A 20271-nucleotide genomic window follows, 5' to 3' on the forward strand; every position below is an offset into this window, starting at 1 on the left:
GAAGTTGGCCGAGAGACAGACGGCCTATTCATCGAGCAGCTGCACCCCGGCCCGCGTTTCGCGATATTAAAGGGCGCCACGGGTCGACCTGTATCGGCGCCCGTCGCGACGTCGGCGTCGTGGATATACGCGCCGTAAACCTGGCATCTACACGGTGTCCGCGAAAAATTCTCTGCAATTCTCGGGATTTTCGTTTAAACGGAAATTCATCGCAATATCCGTTGAATCGAATGAAAGAAATGGGAGAGCAAGAGTCGAAAAATCTCGAATAAAGTTACCTATAACTTTTATTACTAATTTATTAATAACATTTTATATCCCGTGACTTTATATTATTTATACGTGATTGAGATTTTTTTTTCGTATATAACTTTGTTTGTTTATATTATATTTGTTATTTGCGATGTGTTTTCTAATACGATAAATTATTAAAAGTTATGGAAGTAACTTTATTCGTAATTGCAGTTATTAAATTTTCCCTATCACCGTGGAAAAGAAATGGTTGATACGATTATTTCTAATTCTAACGTGTGATTTCGTATTCTGATTTTATAACGATTATTAAAAGAGTGTATGTAAAGGATTTTGGTGAATTTTAAAAGATTCGATTTTATGCTATTTTATCGATTGGTTAATTTATTATATACTGTTCATATTGTGATTTTTTACTTATATAGAAATGGATTCGAATCTTTTTATTATATTCTTTTTTTTTTATATTCTAAAGAGAATATTTTTGAATATTTAAACTAAATTGATAGAATAGACTCGAAATTTTCACGAATTATTCTTAATTATTCTTTTTGTTATTCTATCTTTATCATCCTTATTCATTAGAGTATTTTTCAAAATTAATAAAAAAAAGAAATAGAAAAACGAGACATTGGAGTTAAAATATAATTTTTAAATGTTACAAATTCAATCAAAAAATAATGCTTATGAAAACATTTTATCCATTCTCTAAAGATTTTACACCCTATATATAGGCTTATCTAGCTAAGAGATCTTCACCTTCGTAGCTAATAAAAATTTTTATTTCCAGGGTTAACTGTAGATTTGCTCGTATGACGACCATTACAAGGGAAAAACGTCAATTCTTAAAAGGAATATAAAATGAAAAAATAAATACATTCGTAAAAAAACAAATTAATAGAATCGTGGATAAGTGTGTTGAGGGGGTGAAATTGAAGAAAGAAGAAAATGTAAAGAATTTCAGGAAATACATATTATGATGAATCAGAGGATTCAAAGGTAATTTTATCGATTGTATTAGTTAATTTATTAGATGATCGATAGTGATGGGTTTAAACTGCGCAAAATTACTGTGGAATTTTATCGCTATACTCGAATAATGAGATTCGGAAATTTGCAATTTAATTACAAATTTAATGTATTTACAGTTAATTTATAATGACAGGAAGTTTGGTATTTGACTATTTGCATAAATTTCACGAATCCAATCCTGCTGCAGTGGAAACGTTCGTTGTGGAAATGATCGTTTACAATCGAGATTTACAATCGTTTGAAAACTTTTTCATTAATTTGTAACATAGTAAAAAAATATATACAAGAAATATTATTGATACTGTATAATCGTTGCAGAATTAATATCGATTCATGGGAAAACTGTTCTCGAAATTTCGAGTTTCTGTAATTTTGGTGATTGAAAACACGTTTGATGCATGGAATGGTTATTGGTAGTGATGAGTTTTTTGACATGGTATAAATTCATTGGAAATTTCGTACGAATAAATTGTACACTACTAGTATATTGGTATTGAAGAGAAATATTGAAAATTCGGTTATCGACATTGTTTGATCGTTGTAAAATATTGTTTTATGTTTCTGGAACAATAAAGTATTCAAATTTATAAAAAAAAGAATATATATATATATATTCGTAATTTTAACGATTGAAAAATGATTGTTGGTTGCTCTCGAATAGATATATATTTATAGAATTTCTATGAATAAATTGTATACCTATTGCTAATAATAAGGTATTGTAAAGGAAGTATTGGAAGAATCTATTGGCAAAGCAGTGTAGTATGTGAGATAGCCATAACTGAATACTTGCATATATGTAAAAATGATATTAAAGCTATTGTCGTTCTTCAGACTATTTTTTCTTTTTTTCAACTTTGACATCTTTGGAAATAAAGAAACAAAAAAAGTGTGTTTTGACAATGGAAAAGTATCGAATTTCTCTGATGAAAAATATTCCAAGCTTTTAATTATTTAACGAGAGATGAAAATGAATTAAAACTCCTTAACAAAAATACTGTGAATATATCGAAAGTAAAAAAACACGTATAAAAATAATTAAATAAATAGAAAAAGTTAGTGGAAGAAGAATTAAATTTATTATAATAATGCAATTTATTATAATAATGCAAAGAAGAAAATTTCCTAACACTTTTGAATATTAAATTACAAAATATGAATAAACTAATTGTTAGAAAGTAATAAATAACTTTTCTCGCAAAATTCTTGTCAAACTTGATAAATTCTTGCAGATATTCCGCCAAGAAATTGCATGAAAATATAATTTCGCCAGTTTCGTGGCACGAGTCTGACTACAAACGATTCATTTCCCTTTACAGTGGTTAGAGTCAGTTACTTGTACGTATTCTGTATTCTGTCTCTTCTAAAATACCTACGTACGTTATTCCGGGAATCGTCATTGAATCAGAGAGTTTATAAAATTTAATAAAAACATCGTACGGAAGTTTCAACGTTGCACGAACATTTTCTGGCATAAAAACGATTTTCTTTTTTTTTCGCATCGCGAAAACAATTTTTTTTCAATAGAGAAAATTTTGAAAATAGAAAGAACAATCGATTGCAAATGGGAAATGAAATGAAACGAAAGAAAAGATAAATTGAAAAAGTTGAATTTTTTTTTAAATTTAACCATCAGAATTACAATTAATTTAAAGAAAAATATAAAAGAATTGAATAAACTTTTGAACAAGTTTAATGACAACAATAGGAAATATTCTGTGAGGAATAAAATAAATGATTTTAAAAAAATCAGATCAACTATTTTGATCAAAAATAATAATAAACCACAAGTTTTCTTACTTTCAGTAAATATTCCTACATTAAGTATGAAATTTGCTTTTTCGATGTGAAATCATATTTTGAAGTAAAAACCAGGCCGAAAACCAACAACGAAAGCTCGGGAACATCGAAAATGGAATGAAAAATTCCATTCGATATTTGCTCGAGACGAAACTCGAGTCAATGGAACGCATAATGGTCAAATAGAAAAAGAGCTATAATCGATTGGCGAGAGCTCGAAGATGAAGAATGAGCGACAAAGCTAATTAAGCTTGGCGATGTGAGAGTTAATCTTTAAGGGGAGCAAAAAATTTCTACAAAAATGCGAGGATGGTTTGATTTAAATTCTTTTAACGTGTATCTTTATTCTCATTAAAATTCGAAATCTTTACGATAACAACAAATTTTTTTGAATCTACGAATATCAGATTGAAGATACTTGAAATAATAATTGATCTTTTAGTAAATAATTGTATAAATATACTTTGACTTGGATATTTAAAAAAATTTGTTGAAAAAAAGTCATTATAAGGTGATTAAATATCGTGATGTCATTTGTTAATTAGGAATTTACCTTGAACATTAAAAAGTTTCTACATTACCAGGTTCTAAACTTGAATTATGGATGGGAGAAGTTAAAGAGGATTGATAAAATTTACGACACGTTTGTCAGGGAACTTAGCTTTTTGACGTAAGACAGAAATATCCAAGTTAAGCCTCGAAGCTTAAGAAGCTTCCTCCATCAGGATTATACAAGGAAGAGCGTCAAAATGATATAAAAGTTGATTATTCCGAATCGAATTTGTGAAATTAACAACATTCTTCGAAATATTTTTTGTGACAAATTTGGAATATTACAATATAATCTTAATAACCAGTATTAGTGGATTCAATCTCAAATAAATCTTACACGTGAAACGCTTCATCTTTATTTTTCTGAAAAAAAAAAAAAAAACACTTTCACGTCAGATTAAAGTTTGTTTCGAACAAATTTGCATCATAATTTTAACATCTTCCTGTTAAACATAACCTCAAACGAACTTTAAAGTTCTCTTTATTTTTTTTCCCCTCCATTTATTCTCGAGTCGAGTCAAAATTCTCTTCTACCGAACAGTTGAAACCACGATTCAAACGGCTCAACATCCTTCCCGCCCCTCGAAATAGAATCTCGAATAAATCTTCTTGAGATTAAACTTCTCGACGCCAGCCCGTATAACGGTATACATCATCATTTTTCTCTCATTTATAACATCTCGTCCACCAACGGCATGAATATTCAAAAGACGAGTGGAGTACGTACGTTGCGACGACACACGTATCTATAATATAACACAAATAAACTAGATGTCCCTGTTACACCATATTACCGACACCGTCTACATATGCATAATATGTGCAGCCATGAAACGGCGACGCCATTGTTTGTGCCGGAATAATGCGGTGGCCATTGAGCGCAGGATAAATAAATAAATCCTTGGCAAACGCACATTTCGCGAATTCATTAACTCGCCACGGTGATCGCCGTTCGACCGTGCTAGAAACAAAAGCGTGAAAAGGCGTGCAAACGCGATAAGTCGCGTGTTCTCGACGTTCGTTATCGTGATCAATGGCACTTCCCATTGAATTGGCGAATGTCGTTCATTCTTCCATGAGAATCGTTCCATTCGAGAATAGAATAAAATTCCAGGGATATTTCGGTTTATCGACCTGTGCATATGCAGTGATAACGTTTATTATTCCGCGTTGTTAATCATTGTTGTGAAAAGATTTCTCTTTTCAATGGAAATTGATCAATGATGTATATTATTTATTCCGAATTGTTGTTTCAATTGTCTTTCGATCGTGGAATGGAAATCGATGATGTATTATTTATTCATTCTAAATTGTTATTTAGATCTAATTATTATTTCTCGATCCTGATAAGAGTTCTCGATTTTATGCTTTCTCTATTGTTCAATTATATTTTGTTCTTAATTCCTGATCAGAAGTTCAAGAAAATTTCAAAATTTGAGATATCGTGAGAAATATCATTCATCATTTAACACCAGAATTTGTGTGGTTTCTCAATTAGAACTAGAGGAATGTTGCACGCGAATCTTGTAGATGTATTGTAGTCGAGTATTGTTTCTGAAACCATCCTGGTTGCGTCATTAAAATTACACGTGAAATTTACGCAAAATCACCATTAAGATTCTCCCGTCAAGATAGAAGAGGAAACTCTCAAAAAAAATTCAAAGAAGAATTAATTCCATTATGAAATTTTAAAATTTCAAGAAAAACAACTATGATATTCTGCCGAATATTATTTGAATAAACATCGATGATATTTTCAACACGAACGAAATTGCACGGATAAAATAATTTTAATTTCGTTCCGTGTGATCGAACCGCATCTCATTTATCCCTATTGTTTTATGAATTATCGATGGCCCAATGAAATTCGATCTATGGATCCACAATCCCGGTATTTATTTATCATTATTATCAGTTATTTATGATTATATCGTTGCTCATTTGTTATTTCGACGCCACCTATTAATAATTAATTTGTGTAGAATATTACCATACATAATTGAATGGGAACATGAACGAAATGCAAGCGAAAGGAGTGACGCATGAAGAAGAAATTTTTTCTGGAATATCGTAATTCCTGTTTGGCCGAATAACGATGATATTATTGCGATCGATTCTTCTATTTTCTAGGATATAATGCTCCCTGGGCGAAGTTCGAGAGAATATCACCGAGATGAAGCTTGTTTAAGGAGATAATACTTTTATGGAGTGAATTCTTTTCCTCTTCGCGAAGATGTACGAGATAATTCCCGAAAAGAGGTCGATATTGTAATACTTTGTGCAACATTATTTTTGCAAAAGAGATTTCATTGCTTTCGAGGAATATATTTTTTTGTTATTTTCTTTTTCTTTAGGTATTTTGATTATTTTTGTGGAATTATATATATATATATAAATTTTCTATCTTTAGAAAGAATTTAATGAAAAATAATTAAGCAGAAGATTGAATGAATGAAGATATAATGGAAGATATAAAATTAGAATTAATTATAAGAATAAAATTGTAATTTTTTTAATAATTAGAATATTATCAGAAATGGTAATTCGATAACCATATAATTAAAACGATTATTCTTTTTTCTTGAAGTGTATTATCGGTAATGGATAATTTTATCGATATGCAAAATGCAACGCAAGAACTTTCATTTTGAGGAATAATGATAATGGAGTGCTTATTCAATTTGACTGCATTATCTACTTCTACTATCTTTTAACAGTTTTCCATCAAGAATTTTCAATCTCCAAAGATTATTATATTTTCCATACTTTCAATTATCATTTCGCTCCATATTTTAATACAAAAATATGCAGAGTAAAATTATATTATACGTATATATTGAAAATCCAAAATCGAACATTTTCGACAAAACTTTTTTTCCACCCTTCGAAAATTCAAAATTTTCTTCTCTTATTTCACAATTTAACATTTAACAGGATTACTCGTTATTCAACGCATCGAAAATTCATTCTAAAAAAAATTACTAAAATAAAATCCCTAGCCGTTCAATACTCCCATTCACGAATGTTCTCATTCTCTCCACGAACTCGTTTCGAATACCATTAATAACACGACTATTTATATATAATTCCATAAATTCTTCGTTGATCTTAACCAACGATCGCGAACCTTTCCATCTCTATTGATGCAAATGTTACACCTACCTGTGCATCGACGGTGGTTCTCTTTAGCCTCGTTGCGTGGACACGTGCGCCGATCAGGATATCGATGTGACGATACTCGTGCCGTATTACGCACGTACCAACTGCACCTACTCCCGTTTCCGGGTCGAGGAACCCGATTTATCGAGGGCGCCGCTTCTTCTGCAACCATGCAAATCCTCCGGATTAGATGTGTTCTTCTTTAAAACCTTTGAGCTCGGTGCTCGTTCCTTTCCTGTTTTTATTTTTAAACGAATAATTTGCGAAATATTTGAAAATATATATATATATTGGATAAATTATATATTGAATTGGAATTGATCTCTCTTTAGGGATTTTTAATTATTTCGAATTTGCGTGCGTGAATTATCTGGATTTAAATTTTTTTTTTTTTTTCAAGAAAGATTTAGATTAGATTTTGAAATTTTGGAATTTGATAGTGAATATTGAATATTGAAATTGAAACACTCTTGAGATTTTGAATCTATATATATATTGGAATTGTTATGTTTTTATATAAATGATTTGATTGGATTTTGGCGAAATATTGAAATGGAATCTCTGGGAATTGAACTCTCTTGAGATTTTGCGTGAATTGTTTAGATTTGAATTATATATTTATTTTTCTGAGTTTTAATATTGATTTTCTTTTGAATTACTAGTTTATTATTCTATCGATTACCTTGATTTGAAATTGATGATGCCTATTTCTTGTAATTAATTACTGCATACATTATTTAAATTGAAATTATTATTCCATTAAGCAGATTACTTCTCCCCACGTTTTACGAATGATTTTTTTTTTTATTTTATTTTATGATATATCGAATTTTCAAAATTTTTATAAAATTTAATTACATTTTAATTACTTGATTATAATGCATAGAATTTAAATTATTATTTTGCTGGTTTATTATTCGATCGAATAAATGACATTTCCTTATAAAATTTATTTATAAATTTTTGGAAAGCCTGCTTAAAAATTCACTCCAATTAAAATCATTGTCCTTTTAAATGAAAAAAGAAGAACATTAAAATAACTTGTTTATAATCTAATCTTTTTCTTCATTCACAAATTATCACAATTAGTACGATTGCTTTATTAAAATTAAATTCAAATATAATTCTATTCCAATTAGGTTTAATTTGAATCATTCTTCCCGATCGATAAATAAATTCCATCTAAAAACAGAATAAAAGATATATCATGTCTAATTAAAATCGTTCTTTCCCTAAAACTAACATTAACAACCTATCGAAAGAATTTTTCTTCCATTTTATTGGAGATCTCTTTCTTCATACAGATCACGATCGAATTAATTAAAACTGTAGTATCATCCATCTTTAAGTATATCCATTAAAAACAAGAAAGAGGAAGAAATCTCTTCCTACATGTCTCCATCCAATCCAATCCACCCAGATATTCTTTAATCTCCCATCGATAACCTGAATCGAAACGATTCTTTCCCCGTTCAAACTTCGTCGATCACTCTCGAACAAGAGATCCCAAATAAATAATCTTCTTCTTCTTGTCCTTATTTAAAACAAATCCTCACTCTTCTCACTATTCTCTCCTCCAGATTCCTCCCTCAAACTAGCTCGTTCCTAGGGGCCTATCTATATATCCTAAACTTCGTCCAACTTTCATCCCCCATGTCCAACAGAAAACAAAGAAAAAGCAAGCAACAAAAACTGCGCCAAACTCTCCTTCTTCTCCGACCCTTACCCCAAGAATCTCTCCTCTATCCTCCAGCCTTTCGCTTCTTCAATGCTCCTGAACAATGGACACTGCAAAAGGGACTTTCGTAGTGCGCACGAAGAGAACAGCCAATGCCCGGTGCACCAACTCTTTCCCACCATAGAGAAAATATCAACCCTCGTTCATCCTCAACCACCCTTCGTTCGTTCGTTCACCTTCCTCTACTACGATGCAAGTACATCAACAATCCTTTTCACCCTTTAAAAAAACAAGTCACCTTTAAAAAACCAAGAATCACTACTTCCTTCCATCCATCCATCCGGCAATCCCTCTTCTTTGAATCTCCAAATCCCAAATTTCGCGCAACAAACGAAAGTCCAACGATACCGAACCGATTAGGACCGCTCAAGGATACACCGACGATAAACTCTCTTTTCGTTTCTCTCTTCTTCCCAACCTCCTCTCTTCACCTTTTTATACGGGTCCAACAGGACGGAGAAGCCACCACTGTGCCCCTCCCCCGTTCAAACGGTCAATTCTTTAATTCTAGATACAGGAAACAGGGCCGCCCAACGAGAGGAGCATAGGTAACCACCGGCCGGCCGGTGTTCCTCGTGGATTCTAACTTGTGGCTCGGCGGGCGAGCGACAGGGAGAGCGAGAGCGAGAGAGGGAGCGTGACAGAGGATGGACTCTCTCCCTCGCCGGGTGGCAGCCAGGTCACCGACCGTGATCGTCCTCGCTCCGACCGAACTGTATCTATCGGCGGCGCGCTCGCGACTGGGATCCAGGATCTCGGATGAGAGGCGAGCTCTCGAGAACGAGCACGCATGCGCCGCTTCTCCGTCCTGCTCTACCGGGTATCACCTCATCCCACCTCACCCCGCCTCGTCACGCTAGCCACAGCTCTCGCTCTTTCCCTTCACCTTTCTCTCTCGCGTTGCTGGTTGCTGTTTTGCATCCTCGTCTGTTGTGGGCCGCGTGGGTGGCGGTGATAACCGCGTCTCCCTCTCGCTGCCGGTTTCTCAGCCTGCCCTGCCCTGGTCTCCTGCCACGCCAGCTTATTCTACCCCTGATACTCGCCCCTGCATGTGTAAGCAGCTGTTCCTCGAGCTCTCTGCTCTGTTTTCTTTTTTTTTTTTATTCCTGTGATTTGGGTTTTATTTTTGGGATTTGGATTTTGCTCCTTTGTTTCTTGAGGGTGTTTTTTTTTTTTTTTTTTTTAGAGTTTGGAGGTTCTTGAGGAGAAAGGGATTGTTGTACGTTGTAGGTGCTTGGATGTCGTGAAAATCTTTTCTTTCCGGGGGTATTTTTTAGAGAAGAATTTTGAAATAATGATTCGAATGTTTTGTTTTTTTTTTTGTTGATGGAATGGAAGTGTCGTTTGTTTTTTATAGGTTAGAAATTTCAATGCGAATTTTTGGTATGGATAGATAGGTGAAATTTGGTTTTGCGCTGTTAGGGATGAACAGGGGGTGGAGATTTAGAGGAATTGAATCGTGAGGTTTTTCGAGGGGAGAAGGAATATATGTTGGAAATGTTGGGAAGAGAGATGTTTGAAGTCGTGAGATGATAATTAATGAGGAAGAGTCGAGGGTGAGGTTGTGAAAAAGAGAATGTGTAATGGGAAAGGGTTTAATGGTTGGAATTGGTTCTGAAATGAGTGTTGTTTGTTAAGTAATTGAAATACAAGCTTTTGTATTAGATATTTCTTTCATTATTTTTGTATTTTTTTATCTATTGTTTAATTATTGTCTAAAATTTTCGTTCCATCCATTTATATTATTTATAAAACAAAAAAAAATATGTTATTATTGTATCTCGATCAATCGTTACGTGAAAAGGTATAAAGTTCATATTTTTCGAAACGATACATCAAACTTATTATCGTTAATACGTAATTACTTTTTTTCTCTTATAATGTAAATATTTGTTTCGAAATTTCTGGTTTAAAATTTAATACATTTATGATAAAGAACGGAAACATGAGAACTTACCTCTCTTTCACGGTAATTTTCGAATTATATCTCATAAAAACTGTGCCTTTATTTCTCTATTCGTGCTTTCCTTTTCTTTCTATCGCGAGTCTGATCAGACATTGACTCGTTCTACTTGCGCACGGTACTTCCCTTTTCCGCTTCCTTTCTTTCCACACTTTCTTTTCTTCTTAATGAAACAATATCGCTCTTTATACATCTCATTTCATCTGTATATTTTTTTTTAAACAAAACCAAGAAGCATTCTTTTATCGAACAATACAAAGAACAAAGTATTCCGTTGAAAAATAATTAAAAACAAGAATGTTTTTCAATCTTACCAGGAATTTCATTTTTTTTTATTGTTTGCGATCTCTTCCATATTTCTTATATTATATTTTATAAAAAAAAAATTTTATCATTCGTATTTCCCTATTGCGAAATTTTTCCCCAACTGACTCTCTTTATTGCGTATTTCTTTATTACGAAATTCTTTTCTAGTTGAAAAATTTTTTGATAATAATAAAATTCTTTACAATCTGAAAAATTTCTTAGGAATAAAATAATTTTTTCTTTCAAAAGGGAGAAATTTTCATTAATCTTATATTTATATTACGTATCGTGTACAATCATGAAAATGAATAATAAAACAATTTATTTCGTTTCCATATTCAATAAACAATAAGAAAGCAATTGAAAGCTTCGTCTCGATATTTTCTTTTTATCGATCACTTAAGATTTCAAAGCTCGATTTATTTCATCCTTTCCGCTGATAATAATCACTCCCGCTCCCGTTTGGTTCAATTAATTTACCTTTATAAAAAAAAAAAAAAATTTTCTCTTTGTTACTCAACGATCGAAATAATTTATCCTTCGATTTGATTAACTCGCTCGATCAACCCTCTGCCGCTAAAATGATTCTTTTGTTCTCCTCTCCTTTAATCGTTTCACATTTTTCACAGATTTACATATCTTTTCTATCCTTTTTCTTTCGATATTTACTTCCTCCTTAGAGAATTGCGTTAAAATAACCCATTTTTTTATTTAATTAAAAATAAATAAATTAAACATAACAATAACATTCAAATTAAAATTAAAATTAAACAAATCTCGCGATACTTTACATTAACCCTACGAATTGATCTACGATCTAGAAAAGGGAATAATATTCATTGCCACTTCAAATTAAGAATTTATCCTCGAGTCTTTAAAATACCTCAACTCTTTGGGCAAAAAAGTTCTCCGCCCAAACTTCGAACTTTCCAAACTCTCTCGACATCAAGCTATCGAGCTCCACTTGTGATTTCTCTTTCCAACAAATAATTTTTATATGTATTTCATTGTCCCCTCTCCATTTACACCCTATAATCCGCGTTTTCCAACTTTTTCCCCATCGTCCTCGCCTATCCCTTCCTCGTTCCAAAGTGGCCAAACAAAAGTTGCCAATCCACTTTCACTGTCCAGGTTTCCGCCTCGAACTTTTATCAAACATCAAACTTATTATCATTAATACGTAATTTTCCTTAGAAAGATCGGAAGTCTATCCTTGCTCGTTAAACTCCTGGCCTCACCTTTACCACCTCTGTCCACCATCCGCATTTATGCAAATAATACAAATACACTATGGACGAGACGCATGAAAAGGAAAAGATCCACCCTTTCACCCTGGGACATATGTCAACCACGTGGAAGATTCCCCACGTGGGTAAATTTGTGGGCGCGCCTTCGTTCTCGATATCCTCGATCGACCTGAAACAAAGCAATATGTGAGCAAGCGTGTGACGTCTCTCGGGTAAAAGTCAACGCGTTATATACGGCGTGGATATACGCAGCGTGGATACGACTGATATTTCACGCGCTTTTCCACTTGGAAATTTTTTTCCACTCGTGCCATTGGATGGATTTCGATCGGACAAATTTTTGTGGGTAAGATTATGTAAATATTTAAGTAGATAATTTTATTTTTGAAGCGTTTAATTATTATTATTACTTTTTTTAGATATTTATTTTATAAAATTATTTAATAACTGTGCATGTGTTATTTTTAATGGATGATATATAATTTATTTTCGATTCGTTCGATTTTTCGATCGAATATTCTTTTATTGAAAAGGGATTGGGATTCTTTCTGGTTGATTCGTTGGAATAAAAATGCAGAAAATAAGGTGACAGAAGATCGAACTATTGGAATCCGGAACGCATCATGACGTCAAGTCATGATTTTATTTCACCTTTCTTAGATCTGCTTTCTTAGAGCTGCGATATTTTTCGCGTTTCTATGTCTCTCCATGCAAAATACTATATATATATAATCCTTATATACGTGCAATATTTTCAAGTGGTTCGAAATTGCAAACGTTTCGATCAATTGTTATTTAGAATCAAGAGAAGATATTTCTAGATTACTTTATTAAAAGAGAATTGTTAATTGTAATTTTACATAGAAATATATTCGATATTATGGATCTAAACTTAAGAAAAAAAGAGAGAGAACCGTTCAAATTTTCATTAAGATTCGAAGAAACGTCGAGAGAGGATTAAATATCGACACTTAATAAAAATTCGAGGAACAGCAATTCTCCGAAGAAACTTTCTTTCGAAAAAAGGAATCTCTTCAAAGTGACGTGTCTAGATCGGTTGGATGTAAACTTGAACTTGTTTATCGGACAACAACTGTACTAAAAACTCTTCGGCTACCGCTTTATCTACATTTCAGTTATTCGATAAAAACGATCACGCGTGTTTCATGCTGTGCGATTCGTCGAGCAGAAGAAAAGAAGAGGAGGAAGAGGAGAAGAAAAAAAAAAGGGATCCTCAGCGACGTTTGATCTTATTTTTAGAGGGGAAAAGGAAGATAGTCAAACATCCTATTTTGTATCGATCGTGTTTACGAATCGTGGGTGAGATGGAAAAACTGTAGTAATAGTGGGATAAATTAACGATATCGAGAGAAAGAATAAGTTTGGATAAGTTTCGTGAAAAATTAGAATAAAAAATTTTTTATTCAATTGGAAAATTGTAAATTGGAAAATTTTTCTTTATAAAATTCGTTATTTTTATTTAAAAAGAAAAAATTACTCTACTTGTTTGTACCATGGATATTCCAATTTCCATCTTTACAACCATGTATTAATCTGTCATTTCATTTGTAGGAGTATAACCATTGTGTCCATGACTTTATATTCATCTCGAGTGTTACCATGCTCTTAAATTTGTCTTCAATTTATAAAATATCATGAAAATACGTAATATGTAATATAAATTGATGATAAAATATTTATTATGTATACGGTATAAATTCCAAAGGGTAAAGTTTTCGATAAAATTTCATTCAAAGGAAGAGAGATATAAATTTTTAAAATATCTAAAACGTATTCTACGTTTGATATCATTAATCCTTTTTACATGAAAAGAGAGAGAGAAATATATACATCTCGCAAAACGACATCATTCATACGATCCTTTGAACCGAGATATCTCATGCGTCTTTTCCAATATTCATGTCATTTCGTGCAGGATAAATATAAAACAGTTTCGCTTTTAAAAATGTAACCTATTCCTACATCATCGTTCAACATCCTTAATCCTTTTCCATTCGAGCATGACAACAAGCTTAAATAGCTTAATATCGAAAGAGAAAAAGAAAGAAAAATGAAATCAAGTAACTCTTAAGGTTTAAGAAGTTTCGTTGCAACGACGAGACGAGTAGATTTGGCTTTTGTACTGGAAAAATAATGGTTCTTGGATACCAGCCCTTGAAGAATTTATATCTGGCACGGATTCGGATGCCAAGAGTGATTATTATCTTCACGTGGAAATTACATTGCAGTACGTTTCGTGAGAGGCAAGATCGGAGACAGTTTGTGTGACAAATAAAAAATGAATTATTAAAAAGATAAAAGGTGGAAGTGGATTGGCAAAATTGTTCGAATTGTGCGATATTTAAAAGACAGATCAAGAACTTTTATTGATTCCAATTGGTTGGAATAATTTTAAAAATAAATCTCGAAAGAAGGAAACGAGGAGTTCAAGATCAAAATTAAAATCGAATTATTTAACTATGTTAATAAATTTTTGCAAATTCAAATTTTGCAGATTTTTGGAGATTTGTTGTCAAATTTCATTCGTTTCATTCGTTTTATTTTCAGGCAAGAAAAAAAAAAAGAAGATGCAAGTTGTTTCACTTCGATACAGAAAACATAAACATTGCATTCGAATGCAGAAACTTTCTTCTTTTAACTTCGTTTCAAAATGCAAATGCGTATTCATGAGTCGACGAAAGTTTATTGTGTCTCTCAGTTTCGCGCCTGATAAGTTTGACGTTTCGAGTTGGAGTCGAATTGACAAAGAATGTGGCGAAGGAATCGATGGCGAGAAATAACGTGTTTCTCAGGGTATACACTGCATTGGAAGCGAATGGCTCGTTGAGAGTGGTCAATTCGCGAAGAGGGAGGAGGAGAAGAAGAAGAAGAAGAAGAACACGTTGAAAGATTGTTGAAAATGGCTGTGACCGAGGAAACGAGGCAAATAAAGAGGAAAAGTTGCGTCCATTTGTCGTTTCGTATCGCTAAAGGGTAAAAATTTTATCCAGAAGTTTGTATTTCGACGAATAATTTTGCTGGATAAATTTAAACCAATTTTAATTCGCAATAATTTATAAATTTAATATAGAATAATATTTATGATATAATGTAGTATAAATAAATAAATACGTAATTGTAAAGAAATGTGAAATATAGAAGATTAATTAATTAGACAAATGGAAAAAATAGAAGCTGCAAAGAATGAAAGAAAAGTAAATAGAAATGGACAATTTATATAGATCGGATAGAAGTTTCTAAAAATTGTTTAAAAAAAAAATTATTAAAATTAATAGATATATTACATATATCTTATTACAAGTATATATATTCTATATTACAAGTATATATATTCAATTTAATAATATTTCTATAAAATTGAACGGAATGGCTTTCTCTTGTTTGAATTTTAAAACAATTTTCGAAAATTAACTCGAGTGAAAGAAATATGAGACGACAATGTCTTGTAACAATTGAATTATTAAAATTTTCTCTTATTTTTATTTACAATACTTAGAGAATAAAAATTAAACGTGATTAAAACTTCGAATGAAACTTGGCACGAACATATACGTACCATCGATATATGATAAATCTTATGAGAAAATTGATGATTACAAGGCGATTTCACACTCTGTTGACGTCTATTCGAGAATAAAATACGGAATAAAAGCGATAAATCGTGGAATGTAGCAGATATATCCTCTATGAAACGAGAAACGTCTTAATAGCCGTAATTAAATTTCCCGCCACCGGAAAGGGGATGTTTCCCTGGCAGTCGTAAATTTCGAGCTGTTGCAACAAACATATACACGTGCCAGCGATCCTTGTCAGTTCATTCGTTCGATGTGAACATCCTGTTAAAAGGTTTGCAATTATTATCCTCGTTATGTAGTTTAATTGTACACTTTTATTTCGAAAATTTAGAACTTTTTAATATATCTTACTTTCTTCTCGTTTCAATAGATTCGATTAAGATTAGAAGGGATTGCTCGATTTGGCAGAAAATACTTTATAGAGATAAATATCATCCCTAAGAAGAAGAAATCGTGAACATTAAGAAACTATTGTAAAAATACAACAGAAAAATTGAATGAATGAATTGAATAAATTATTCATCTTTCTTTCGAGAATTTTAATCTCGATCCAAATTTTATATATTAATTATGCACGGTTGAACAAAATTTCTGAAAATCTACTTGTTCGAATATGACCAACAAAAAAGAATCAAACATAGACACCTGAAAAATAAAATTTAAAAATTGGAAAAATTTTTTACAAATTATTTCAACATCATGGCAATTAAACATTCCACAGAACCAGAACCAGAACCGGAAAGCAATTCGCGATAACGAGCCGCGAGAATAATCGATCGCTGTTCGACATTATAGCAGCAACGTAGCCAACCATGCAAAAAATGAAAAAAAAAAAAAAAAAAAAAAAAAAAAAAAAAAAGAAAAAAAAAGAAAATCGAGATAAAAGGTAACCAGGGGTATATTCTCGACCGAACGAATCCAGAATATTTATTCTCTCTCTCTCTCTCTCTCTCTCTCTTTCTCTCTTTTTCTCTCTCCTTCCTATTCTATTCGGGATTAGCGTAAATACCTCGATGCCTCGAACGATCGGTCGAAGATCGTATCCGAGCCCCGCGAGATTCAAAAAAGGGAGCTAGTGGAATATCCTGCGTATATCGAATACTCTTTCTTTCTTTTTTTTCTTCTTCTTTTTCTGTTTCTTTTATCGCCACGATATTCCTTGTATCGTTGCATCCTTGTGTTGCGATTCGGCATGCCACGTCGCCTCCATTAAGGATTTATAGGACGTTGGTATCGCGATATTGAAACAGGAAACGAGACGTTAAAAGTAGACGAGGGCGACACGAAGAAGCGAGAATGACTCGTAGTTGGAGATTATGGCGCTGTTTGTATGAATATTTTAATCTTCGCTCGATTTCGTATCATATGATTGATGGAGTTTTTTTTTGTTTTTTAGTGGATTGGTAAAGGAAACGATTTGTTGAACGAACGAGATAAACAATATGGGAAATGATACGTGTGCTTGTACGTGATGTTCGTATTCGTAAGAGGTGGTTTTTTTGTTTTTAATGAATTGGTAAGATAAATGATTCGTTGCGGAATTCGATACTGCAACTTGTAAGTATTTTAACGTTTGCTCTGTTTTCGTATTCGTAAGATTGGTGGAGTGGTTTTCCTTTCTTTTTTTAATGAATTGATAGATAAATTACAGTTTAGGATTGTTATTCACAGGAAATGTACTACTAAGAGAAATTGCTTGTTATTATTCGAAAGTAGAAGATAATTTAAATGAAATTTGTATTTTTGAATTAGTAATTTTATTTTTTTTCTTTTTTTAAATTGATGAAATTTTAAATGATATTTTGATTAAAGATTGAAATTGTTTAATGAAATTCAAATTCAAACTCAAACTAATAGTTATAGTTATAAAATATAGCAAATAATTTATCTTTTCATTATAAAATAATTATGCTTCTGCCTTGCGAAAAATTTGAATTTCCATTCTATTATTTTTTACCTGGATATTTTTTACCAGAATTTCGAGTTGTAGAAAAAAAAAAAAAGTTGGGAAAAACATCTCCATCAAAAATAACAAAAACGAACAATTAACTCTGTCCCCTTTTCAATTTCAAATTTCTGTTAAAAAAAAAATCTTCGAAACAAATTATTGAATAAGGGCATTCGAAAGAAGATGCAAGATTATGGAATAATTAAGATGGAAGGACCACGAGTGGAAGATAGTTCTCCACTTTCCAACATTTACAATGATAATACGGCCCGTAATAGCATGGCTCGAGTAATAGCTTCTCTCTGCTTTCATTAAACATCGTGGATAAAGCGGATACATGTAGAAGTGTACCACGAGCACGAGTGTGCCTCCTATGGTTTATTTAATTATAAGGTTCCTCTCCATAGTCCAACCCTTTCGCTGTTTCCTTTCACAGGATCAAATGTGCTTCGTCCTTTTTTCTCCATTTGACCTCACTTTTCACATTCTTCTTTTCAATTTTATTGAATAAATGTGAAAGAAATTACCGATTCCATTATTAATACAACTTGTACCACTTTTATAGATGCAACGGTTATTAAATTTTATGAGAGATAAAAAGAATAGTATGAACATATTGGCGAGAATTTCAATCAAGAGATTCAAGAAGAGAAAAAATGGCAAAATCTATGGTTACTTCAATAATTTATTGTTCAAAACATAATAATTGCGAATAATTATACTTATCAAACGATCGAGATTATATATTATAAGAGTGAATCAACTAAAGAATAGAATATGAATAAATGTTTAATTCAAGCATTTTAATAAGTAATTTTATTCAAAATTTTTAACTACTTATTTTTTCAACGAGTTAATAGCCTTCTGTCAAACTTACTACTTTTCTCATTCATTCCAGGGTGGATTAAACATCCTTCTTCAAAAATGAGTCCATCATCAACCTATCGATACAAATAAACTAGCTAACATTGACGAACAAGAAAGAAAAATTAACATCGAATTTAAAATACCTTGTCATCCGTTTAAAAAGGAAAAATTCACGGATCTCAACAAATGACAATAATATGGGATTAAACGATTCAAACGGATCGTGAATACGATCGAAACTTGATCGATGCTTTTCGAATTGAAAAGCGATCGTTGCTTAACGTTGAGAATAAACTACTGCTGTTCGAAACCAACGATACAAAAAGCGAATTTCCAATTCGACGGGTGAAAATCCCGTGCACGGATCGGTCGAACAATTACGAATAATAATTGCGGTGTTCGCGGGTCAACAGCGGCCCATCTCGTGCAATAATCTGACCCATTCCACTCGCCAGCCTCAAGAGTCGATCCTGATATTCGAGTTTCGATACTCGATATTCCCTCCATTATATCCCTCAGGCTCCTAAAACTCTCTGCTTGGCTTATAGAGAGATGAAGACGCATTTATGGTATTTCGTGTAATCTGCTCGTGTGCTGTACGAATCGATACGTCGAAATTATTTTACCGAATGTAAAGAAAAATTGTGGACTTTCTTGAGGGAGTTGTTTTTATTGTTTACTATTTCGTTTTGATTTTTTTTGGATTTTTATTTATTTTTTGGATTTTTTAATTGATGGGATGTTTTTTGGAAGTGAGTTTTTGGACAAAAACAGGAAAGTTGTTCTGTTTTTTCTTTCTTTGATTGGTTTTGGTTTTGGTTTTGGTAGAATAGATAAAAATGATGGAAATTGAAAGGTTATTCTCTATTAATTACATAATCAATGTTGGAATTAAATTAAATCTTATAAACGAATGATAGAAAGTTTAGGAAGATCTAGAAGAAAAAAAGAATATTAAAAAATTGTTTATACAAAATCTTATCTTTTAATTCTATCTATGGTCACTCTTCTTGCATCCAAAATTCTATACACAAACGAATCAAAATTTAGCAAACTAATTCACAAAGATCAAATATCAAATCTCTCCTCAACTCCTTTCTTCTCTTTTTCAATAACACAATTATTAATCTTTTATAACAAAATCCCATCAACAACCAAATAATAATCTTTAACCAAACATTTACAAAGTCGATATCAAACACTTGTCTCTCTTTCCTCTTTCCTAAACATCCAAAAAACACACACACACACACACAAAACAATTTTTTTTCAAAAAAAAGACATTTCAAAGAAATCCATCAATCGAGAAAACAACGAATCATCGTCCTATTCGCATCTTTCGTTCATTTGAATATCCATCCTGCAAATCTATCCTCGCGCAAAAGTTTTTCTTTTCTAAAAGAAAAAGAAAAATCAGCTTTGACACCGAATCGTTGATGTCTGCACTATTTGAAGAAATTCAAAGTGTACAAACGCAGGGAGGAAACCCTTTTTTCTCTTGTTTCCTATGATAATTCGCGGAAATCGTCGAGCTCAGCGACATTTTTCAACGGGATTACGAATTCCAAGTGGCGCCTCTATCTCGAGGAAACGACCTTCCATCGATTGTTCTTCATCCCTTCCCCCCTGTTTTTTTTCCTCCCACTCTTTCCCTTCAAGAGTATACTCTTGATGGATGATTTTTTTTCTCCTCCTCCTCCTCTCTTTCCTTTTTTTTTCTCTCTCTCCATCTTTCTTCGGACGTTTTCAGATGGGAAGATTGATCGGAGGTAAAAGGTGAATGGGGGAAGAGGGGTAACCTCGGTACAGTT

The 20271-nt window shown here is 32.3% G+C and overlaps 1 protein-coding gene across 3 annotated transcripts in view; it reads right to left on the reverse strand.

Annotated features, from left to right (window-relative positions):
- Positions 1-8825, reverse strand: part of LOC102676038 (rRNA 2'-O-methyltransferase fibrillarin-like) — a 67137-nt gene extending 58312 nt beyond the window's left edge. For 2 of the 3 annotated variants that reach the window (XM_006612981.2, XM_006612982.2), the window contains exons 1-2: positions 8522-8825; positions 6799-6957 (exon numbers count right to left, since the gene is read on the reverse strand). The gene's annotated coding sequence lies outside the window, so the exon portion shown is untranslated. Of the gene's footprint in view, positions 1-6798; positions 6958-7477; positions 7520-8521 lie in introns of those variants that run through there. The other variant, XM_031509189.1, reaches the window with a different exon arrangement.
- Positions 8826-20271: the final 11446 nt, after the last annotated feature.

Source organism: Apis dorsata, unplaced genomic scaffold, assembly GCF_000469605.1.
Source record: "Apis dorsata unplaced genomic scaffold, Apis dorsata 1.3 scaffold_132, whole genome shotgun sequence".
NCBI classification, from domain to species: Eukaryota; Metazoa; Arthropoda; class Insecta; order Hymenoptera; family Apidae; genus Apis; species Apis dorsata.